We start from the raw sequence: 10,832 nt of genomic DNA on the forward strand, positions 1-10,832 counted from the left end.
TGTAAAAGAAGTTATGCCTATTTTACCGAATACTGTGCAGAACCGATACGTGTCGCGCGTGTGGGCGCGTGCGGGCGCGTGCGATGGCTCCGCATCGCGGGCCGATCGTGCAATCTGAGTATTTACCTACAAAATGTCGCGTGATGCCCGTGCATCACGGACCCAGGAAGTTCACCGTTTGGCCAATCTTGGAGTTCGACTTTTGGACTCCGAGGATGGTGGTGTGGTTGTTCAGAATAGAGCCCTTTCCTCTTTAGTCGTTAAAGTCAAGGAGAAACAGTTTAGTGACCCCTACTTGTTGCAGCTAAGAGAGGGGATTCACAAGCATAAGACGACAGCTTTTGAACAAGGGGAAGATGATGGTACCTTGAGGTACCGAGGCAGATTATGTGTTCCAGATGTAGATGGACTCAGAGAGCGAATCATGTCAGAAGCTCACAACTCCAGGTATTCCATTCACCCAGGTTCCACTAAGTGTATCATGATCTGAAGGAGATTTATTGGTGGAATGATATGAAGAAGAATGTAGCAGATTTTGTAGCCAAGTGTCCGAATTGTCAGCAAGTGAAAGCCGAACACCGCAGGCCCGGTAGCTTAGCTCGAATATTGATATTCTGTGCGGAAATAGGAAATGATCAATATGGACTTTGTATCGAATCTACCTCGTTCGGGCTAGAGACATGACTCTATTTGGGTGATCGTTGACAAAGCTTACTAAGTCGGCGCACTTTTACCGCAAGACCACAGATTCAGCAGAAGATTATGCCAAGCTGTATGTCAATGAAATTGTCAGATTGCATGGGACCCCAGTGTCCATTATTTCAAATCGTGGTGCTCAGTTCACGGCGAACTTCTGGAGATCCTTTCAAAAAGGATTGGGTACCAAGGTGAACCTCGGCCACGCTTTTCATCCGCGTACGTATAGCCAGCAGCGTACTATTCAGACCCTGGAGGATATGCTGAGAGCATGTGTCTTGGATTTCAAAGGTAATTGGGATGACCATTTGCCTTTCATTGAGTTTTCTTATAATAACAGTTACCACTCTAGTATCCAGATGGCACCGTTTGAGGCCTTGTATGGGCGGAGATGTAGGTCGCCAATTGGTTGGTTTGAGGTTGGTGAAGCGCAGTTGTTAGGGCCGTACTTGGTCTATCGGCTATGCAGAAAGTCAAGTTAATTCAAGAGCGTTTAAAGACGGCCCAGAGTCGCCAAAAGTCCTATTCGGACATGCGGCGTAGAGACTTGGAGTTCCAAGTTGGTGATTGGGTGTTTCTGAAAGTTTCGCCTATGAAAGGCGTTATGAGATTTGGGAAGAAGGGGAAGCTTAGTCCCCGCTATATTGGGCCATATAGAATCCTGCAAAGGTTCATGGGAGACCCGTCTCTAGTTGTTCCTACAAAAATCATAGGGGTTAAAGATAGCCTGTCTTATGAAGAGATCCCAGTGGCTATTCTTGATCGTCAAATCCGCAAGTTGAGAACTAAAGAGATTGCTTCAATGAAAGTACTATGGAGAAATCAGAAAGTTGAAGAGGCTACGTGGGAGGCCGAAGAGGACATGAAGTCCAGATATCCCCATCTCTTTGAAGAGCAAGCAGAAATTGTTGAAGGTAACTAACCTTTTCATTTAGATCCTTATAGTATAATCTCCATGTTTTCGTATTCGAACAGTTCAAGAGACATTCGAGTTCGAATCATGTATTCATTCGGTCGGTCGCTGATCACGTGGCTCGGGCTTAGTTTTAGGTATCTTAGTTACAAAATAAACGCAGCCAAACTCCCATAAAGTCTCAGAATTAGCCGCGATTATAACCAAGACCATCATTCGAAGACGAATGATCCCAAGGGGGAGATAATGTTACACCCCATATCTTAGAACTAAGGTTAGACTCATATCATTAGAGTTTTAGCGGAAAAATTGAAGGTTTGAACGTTTTGCGAAAATGGTTGATAGTGCCTATTTTGGCGGATAACTCTTTGATTAGTCGGGAATTTGGGAAAGTACCCTAATGAAAGTTGTAGTACATAAAAATAGCTTTCTAACGATATAAGGACCAGGCCAATCAGAGATCGGAACAAGGAGATATGATCGTCTCAATATGGCTAATAGTAAGGCGTTTAAAAGTCTATAGAATCGGCTAAGTTTTGATACGTCTGCCTTCCAGTTGAATTTCGTGAACATCCGTTGGGAATTTGAGGAAACTTAAAACATGAAAGTTGTAGCCCTTTGAAATATCTTTCCAACGGTATATTATGGGCCTTGAACAGAGGTATGTACAAGAAGTTATGTCTATTTTACCAAACACTATGCAGAACCGATACGTGTCGCGCGTGTGGGCTCGTGCGGGCGCGTGTGATGGCTCCGCATCCCTGGCCGATCGTGCAATTTGAGTATTTACCTACAGAATGTCGCGCGATGCCCGTGCGTCACGGACCCATCGCGCAAAAGGTCGGGTTTCGGGTCAAAATTCGGGATTTCGCGTTTTAAGTTATATTTAAGCTTGGGGTTTATTTCCCTAACATCCCATTCACGAAAAATCACCCTAAATCCATAGAGAACAAGTCCCAAACCTCAAGAACGCCAAGGTAAGCCTACTCTAATTATTCCAAGTCAATTCTAATACATATCCTTGTAATCTAAACAAGAAATCATCATTCCTAAAACTAAGGTTTTCAAGAAAACCATCTCAAGGTTCAAGAATTCAAGATTTTGGAAATCCTCTTCAAAGCTTAAGTCTTTAATTCAAATTTTGGAGCGACTAAGGTATGTAGAGTTACTATCTACGTGTGGGAACATCATTGTTTCTTCCCCACGCCTCATAATCCATAAATTATGATTCTCTACTAAAATTAGGGTTTCTATACCATGCTCATGATAACCCTAGGTCCATGTCCATGATTATATTATGTATGAATTGTTATAATTCCATCATTGAGTTCTTAATATTTCTTTATGATTATTGAGAATCCGTCCGTAATCCATGAAAACCCACATCTTGTATTCCATGGGTTCTTGCATGCATGTTTTTAAATAAAAATGCTTATTTTATGAATATCCTACATGTCTACAAGTTTTCATGCAATTGTATTTTATAACTATGTTCGTGCCATGACTCAAGATACATACATGCTAAATACAAGTTATTTCATGAAACCATGTTTACAAGTTATTTCATGAAACCATGTTTACAAGTTATTTCGTGAAATCATGATTACAAGACAAGTACAAGTTAATTCACGAAAATCATGGGCTTCTTAGCCAACTATATTATGTTCATGTTTTTGGGAGTTACACGAATTACCGAGAAGGCTCAGATAGCCTGAAACTACGTAGCCATCGTAGGACAAGGATCGCTCCGCCCACTAGGACGATACCTTAATTTTACACCGAATGGATCCATCGGTGCACGTTACCACTTTATACCCTGGCAAGGTATAGGGGCTCTGCTGGTCCGGCGAGGTACCAGACTCCACGTACCCACGTGGTGATATCACATGGTCGATTTATGAAATGCTCTCCCTACTTATCAAGTTTTACTTATGTTATATATATATATATATATATATATATATATATATATATATATATATATATATATATATATATATACTCATGCTCATGCTCATGTTCATGTCCGGTTTTCGCTCGCTCTTATCATGTTATTCCATGTCTCATGTTATTTCTTTCGATTGCTTTACATACTAGTACATTCAATGTGGTCGACGTCCCTTTATTGTCCGGGGGCTCGCATTTCACGATGCAGGTACGGATTTACAGGACGACGCCTCTGCTCAGTAGGATCTGCACGTACCAGCTTATTGGTGAGCCCCATCTCATTCGGGGTTTAGACATTGTCATTCTTTAATTAGTTTTACATCTAAAGGTATGCTGGGGGCCTTGTCCCAGCAAGTATGTTTTCCAGTCAGGATTCACGATTAGAGGTTTCATAGACTAGTCAGCTTAGTTATGTTAGACATGCAAGGTGTTTAGTCATCTTTGGCTCAACTTATGTTATTTCCGCATTTGTGATTTAAACAAGTATTTTCATTAAATTATTATGACATCTCATGTTTATGAAAGCTCATCACGTTCATGCTATATTTCCGCTCATGTATGCCTCATGATGATTCAGCAAGCCATGTGGTTCGCTCGGTCACATGCAGTAAGGCACCGAGTGCCGTGTTACGCCCAGGCCATGGTTCGGGGCGTGACACAATCCGGAAGGGAAAGGCCCAGGTTTGAGGAGTTTGAGGCCAGTGTTCGGCTTTGAGGTAGGTTATGGCTTACCTTTCTTAGACTTTGATTAGTGAATTGCATGTGTTACATAGTTATCAACGGGGAAATCGTGATAGGCTTTCGGGCATGTTGTTGTGTTAAATCCACTGGCTTGGTATGATTTCTGATTATTTGGACTTTTCGCTATACTTTATGCAATTATTGACATGTGTAGTACTTGATAATGTGGTTGTGATTTTGCGGACTATGCTAGTCCTACTTGTTGAGATTGGAACTGAGTACTTGTTATGTTTCCATGATAGTCTTGATAATTCGGGCAAGGATTGAATTGTCATTATGATGTTTGTGAATTCCCTATCATATTAACTAGCATTGATTACATGTGATTCCTCATTTCTTGTATTCATGCATGGTGAAAGTGTTATGGAAATGGATTTGAAATGGAAAGAAAGAGAAAGGGGAAAGTAACATTATTATTGCAATCGATCTGAGGTCTATACCGAACGTATAGTGGCAGAGTCATGATCTGAGGTCTTTTTCAGAGTGGCTAGTACATGGACGCCGTGGGTACCCCATGGGTCATGACTATTGAAGCGACAAATTCTTATAGTATGTGTGTACATGTTCGAAATATTGATCATTGCATTGCTTGGAATTGCATCTCATTTGCATTTCATTTCTTATTATCGCATCACATACTATCGAATCGGATTTTGGTTGGTGTTGTACTTGTGATGTTGTCTATGGCTGATGGATTTCTTAGAGACTTAGCAGACTGTGGGTTAGAAGCTTAAGCCTAGGCTATGACTGGTGACTATTTGGGATATGTTGTGCCTGGTGATTATTGTTGACTGTCCTATCTGTTCTACTTGTTGATTTCTGTGTTTTACATGCTCTAATATTAATCGGCCTATGATGTTTACCAAAGACTAATGTTGTACTAATACAACTCTTGCTGCACTTTTTCTGAGTGCAGAGTTTGAAATAGGATCATCATCAAGACCCCGAGTTTAGCCCCGAGGTTTCCAGTTTGAGATCTGAGGGTGAGTCACCTGCCTGCAACCCTGGATCTTATCTTTTATCATTGTCTATTATTCTATCCTTAGATAGTATTTCCTTATGTTCAGACTATTGTTGTGTTCCTAAACTTGATTTGGTTAGTTGTTCTTGTACTGGTGACTTCACGTCCTTGGGGAGATGTATTGATTTCGTATTCCGCACTTTATGATTTATGTATGGTTAAAGACTTATTAATGCTGGTGTTTATTATTTCCTACCTATTTCTTTAATTGGTAAGTGTCGATTAAGGAGATGGTTCACCCACCAGAGGGGTTAGAGTGAGTGCCATCATGCTCGTGCTTTGGGTCATGACAATTGGTATTCAAATTCTAGAAATAGTGGGGGTTAATGGGATGAGAAAAATATTCATTATGAAAAAACCGCATCATTGAGAATGCTTTAACAAGTGTGGCAAGTGCATGTATTAATCTTGCTAAATTCACATGTTATTGTTGCTTCAATGGTTGATCATTTGTTGATCTTTGGCTCTAACATTGGTTGTTATATTAAACTAAAAATACGTGTAGCAGCCATTTTGACGTGAAAAATTTGAGTGAGGCAAATTTCATTCTTGTAATGGAAAATATAAAAAATATGTGATAAATTTTTCGTAACCTATCACATTATGTTGAGAAAATTGCTAAGTACAATTTTGTGATTCTACATGTGTTGCAATTCCTTTTGATTAAGTGTTTATTTATCTCCAATTCAAAGTGAAAAGTTGTGATAAATCAAGAAGGAGTATGCTAGCGTAAATAAGAGATATGTGACTGACTGCCCTTGGTATGATATTGCGTATGCATTAGAAGTACTTAGTAGGTACAAGCAAACCAGGTATATTTACTTGGTAAGAAAATTCATGGCTTGTTATATAAAACACATCATGTTGTACTCAAAGGGTATTTTGATGTAGATAAGAATATTTGGTGATGTTTGTTGGATATAAAAATTATAATTGTAACTCTACCATGGAGGCTGAGTTTATAGCTTCAACTTCAGCTAGTGAAGAATTGAATTGGTGGAGAAATTTATTATTTCAAATATCTTATTTTGAAAACCAATGCCTTCTATTTCAATTTATTGTGCTAGTTATTGTGCTAGCAACAATATTATTGGTAGAGTACAAAACCGTTATTTTGACGGTAAATCCAGGGCAAAAGGTAAAAATACTATATTGTGGGATCATTTGCAAAAAATGGTATACCATAAATACTGATTGTGTTAAATCATGTGATAATCTTGCAAATTTATAGACAGTCTTTGCAAGAGAAAGGGTCTGGAGCACATCGAAGGAGATGGGATTGAAGACCAAAACAATTTCTGAGTCACATATGAGGAAACACAACCTGAGGACTAGAGATCCTATAACCAGGTTCAATAGGAAAAACGCATCATATGATGACTTGTTGTGAAATGCACCATTATATTATTTTATTCTCTCCCTATGGTGTGAGTGCATTTTTCCTGTAATGATCTATCGAAGTTGAGTGTATGATCTCTTATTGAAAATATATAGCTCGTATGAGTGGGGTGTTAAAGTTACAAGAGCATCCTTGAAAGAATTTCAGCTATCTGACTGTGTAGGTAGGTCGCTTCCTATGAGAATTGGGTTCGTTGTTAAAAACACTCACTAAACTGGGAAAACACAAGTCCGTAATGTTCTGGCTGTTAAAGCAAATGTCAACACCTTGATTATTATGAGTTAGTAGTAACTCTTTATTTTCCCTAAGCAGTTATAGTTCAAGTTTGAGACCACTACGGCTCAGGAGTAAATATTAATATTTTACTAAGTAGCGGTTCAATGCAGAGCACACCTTTATTATACATAATAGTGTACCTTCAGTTGATATACTCTCTAATTTTAATATTAAAATGATTGGGGGATTGTTTGCTTATGAGCATTTTAATATTATAAATTTTATATTGAAGTACATATGTCTATTTTGCTGCTGACGTTCATGGCATTTACATCAAGAATGTGGCCATTATTTTCTCTTAAAACTCTTGTAACTTCTAACTCTTTATTCACTCATATTCTCCGTACTAGTATTCGTACCCGCATGATGCGCGGGCAATAATAAAAGAATTGATCATAGCAAATCTTATATATGAAAAGTATCAACTATCAAATATGTAAAATTATACTTGAGTCTGCAAACTCAACTATTCACCTGTATGCAGGTCTTTAATCGATATTTCTAATGATTTTTTTTCTTTTTTATCAAAGTTATTGGTAAAATATTTTCACTTATTTTTGAGAAATGAGATGTAATGCTATAAATTATTATTTTTATTCATTTGAAGTTTGTAGACCAATTTTGTTAATCGAATATAAGTTTGATATTGTTTGATAAGCTTAATCGATTATTGGTTCAATAATAATTTCTTATGGTTCTTGAATGATTATAGTAATAAGGAATGTGTGACCATTGTTTAAGTTATCCAGTTACTTGTTGGCATCTTGTCTTAATTATCTGTAGTTAGCATGTCAACTGCCTATTACTTTCTTAAGAATTGAAACACAGATTAATTTTTAAACTCAAGTTCAAATTACAGATAAGGATAAAGGGTTCCGTAACGACCCATTTGGTCGTTATTGCGTTTTTGGACCTTTTGACTCTTTCCCGAGCTTGGTTAGCTCACTTTTGACACAGGGGACCGTTGACACACTTCTCGAGGTGTCTAGATTTAATTCGGGCGACTTTTAGTGAAATTTGGGCTTTAAGCAAAAATGAGTTGACTCAAAGTTGACTTTTGGGTAAACGGACCTTTTTCGAAAATCCGTCGATTCCAAGAGGTCCGGATGGTCGTTTAGAACTTGTGTGTATATTTGGTTCGGTTCCCAATGCACTGGGATGCATTTTGGGACTTGGGTTGGGAAGTTGGTAATGAGATATCGGGAGTTGACTCGGTCAACGAGACCTCCGTTAGAAATTCCGAGGCCACGAGGGCATTCGTAGAGTGTTTTTATGTGGGTCTGTGTATGTGGTTTGTGAGCAGATGGCCTCGAGAGTGGTTCGGGATTTCGATTGAGACTTAGAAAATTATGTGGGAATCTGGTGCCTGGTGTCCGCCAGTGCGGCACCAGTGCCGTCCCAGCGGCACCGCTGTTGCGGTGGGATGGCCGCTGGGGCGGCCAAGTGACTTTTGCCCAGACCGTTGGGGCGGTCTGGGGTGGCGCTGGGGTGGTCTGGGGTGGCGCTGGGGCGGTGACGCCGTGGCCGTCCCAATGCCGCCGTGGCGGTATCGGGCCTGTTATTTCATTAAGTATGTATTAAATAAGCCCTTAGTCTATCATTTATTCCCATTACGAAAATTGAGCTCTTGGGGATTGTTTTAGAAGAATCTTGGAGTAAACTCTTGGTGGTATGTTTTTCTAACCTCTTCACTAATTCCTTGTTCCTAATCATTATTAGAATTCTTCTTCCCTTGTTAGTCCCTTAATAATAGAGGATTCAAAGTGGGTTTTGATGGATTTTCTATCTAGGCTTATTAATGATAAAATTGAGAGAGTTTATGCTAGATTATGATGTATCTAAGGTTATTAAACATATATCTTCCATTATTAATGTTGAGTCCTTGAATCAAAGAGTTAGGGTTTACATCCAAAATTGGGGGTTTTACTTGAATTTTGAAATTGGGTGAATCTTTGAGTTAATTTAGCAATTAGTTGATGGGTTTTGATCACCTAGTGTTTAATTTGATATTTTACCCTCGAGTTTTTCGTTTTGCCCTTGTGGAGCCCGTTTCCCCAAATTCTAGGGTTGGATTTGACCTAAATTGAATGATAGCAATATTAGTATCGATCTTCATGATTTCTGTCACGACCCGAGCTACGGGCCGCGACGGGTATCCGAGGCTGACCACCGAACACCGCTCATATTGCCGCTTATATGCTATCATTCATACTATATACTCGTAATCATATAAGACTGTCATTTTCTGAGATACGTAACTTTTATAAACATAAGCCCTTCGAGTATCAAAATAATATATATACAATTTCGCATACATATACGTGGAGGCCATGGGGCCATGCTACCCACACATACGTGACTACGAGCCTCTAATGGAATACTAAACATATAGACGGACAGACCCCGTCGTGCCCAAATTGTGAATATACAAATATGTACCAAAAGAATAATCAAAGCACCTCCGGCGATGGAGTGCTCACAAATCAGCCACCGACTCCTAGGGGATCGACCGTCTCCTTGCCTACCTGTGGGCATGAACACAACGTCCAAAGAAAAGGGACGTCAGTACGAACATTGTACTGAGTATGTAAGGCAGAAATGAAACAAACATAACCTGGAAATCGTAAATCGAGAGATGAGGGCATAACCTGTACCATCTTTACATATGAACCAGCCACGATATTTCATCATACATAAATACATCACACACATTATCATAGCATGCAAGCATCGTTACATCAATCATACGTCATTACATCGTTACCCGCGTCCGGGCAACTATCCCATGCAGCCCACTAGTGGTGACATGTCCGCCCTTTTCTCGGTGCGGTGGAATCATAGCAGCCCGCCGTAGCGGTGACATGTCCGGCCAATTAGGCACGGTGGAATCACATTATCACACATACCATGCATTTCCTATACTTGTCATCATTAACATTCAATTCATAGACATATCGTGGCTTATCATAATCTTACCATAATTTAGCATCCTTAGTTACATATACATATACAGATATTAAGCCTAAGAGCGGCTATGTTTATGTCGGGGTGACATAAGGTCGTGAACCCCCCGATCATGTTATGGGATAAGCATAAGCATCACATCTCACCTTGGAGGGATTTACAATTTAAGGTGAGTACATATAAGGAGGAATGCCAATGGATCGTGATCATCTTTATTGATTTCGTAAGAACATCATATCTCGGTCTCTAGAGTCGTTATCGCATTCATAGCATATTTCTTGTCCCGTCTCGTCATTCATGAACTTAGACTTTCATCTCTAGAAACGTAGGAGGTTCAGGAAGGAAGAGGAAAATCATGCATAAGATTCATGCCTTGTAGAAGGAAGGGTAATGCCTCGCATACCTTTTGTCGTTAACTACTTTATAGCTTATCGTCCTCCTTTGATGTCCTCGTCTTTACCTTCAAGAGAGTTCGTATCGTCGTTAGCAGTGCAATTATGAAACCATGCCTCATAAGGCTAAAGAAAATTGGGCAGCGTTTCCTTTGTTTATACTACGTTCCGCCATATTCCATATCAACTTCCAACACCCATAACAACCATCACAATATCGCTAACAACAATCGTCATTCATTCCCATGATTCGCATTTCATAATTTCACCTAAATTCTCCATATTCATGACTACGGTTCATTGACACATTTGTTCACTTATAATACTTATTTCATGCTCTAAATATCATTCATAACACATTCACAATCTCAACATAACCATTTTCATGATTCTCCTCAACTACTATTCAACAATGGCATAATCTACCCATTTATGACCCATTTTTCATACTCTTTCATAATCTAAGTGTTTCATCTTAATAAT

The 10,832-nt window shown here is 39.3% G+C and overlaps 1 pseudogene; it reads left to right on the plus strand.

Moving 5' to 3' along the window:
- Window positions 1-346: 346 nt before the first annotated feature.
- LOC132032190 (uncharacterized) lies at window positions 347-6,708 on the plus strand (annotated as a pseudogene).
- Window positions 6,709-10,832: the final 4,124 nt, after the last annotated feature.

The sequence above is a fragment of the Lycium ferocissimum genome, chromosome 9 (genome assembly GCF_029784015.1).
Source record: "Lycium ferocissimum isolate CSIRO_LF1 chromosome 9, AGI_CSIRO_Lferr_CH_V1, whole genome shotgun sequence".
In the NCBI taxonomy this organism is placed as follows: Eukaryota; Viridiplantae; Streptophyta; class Magnoliopsida; order Solanales; family Solanaceae; genus Lycium; species Lycium ferocissimum.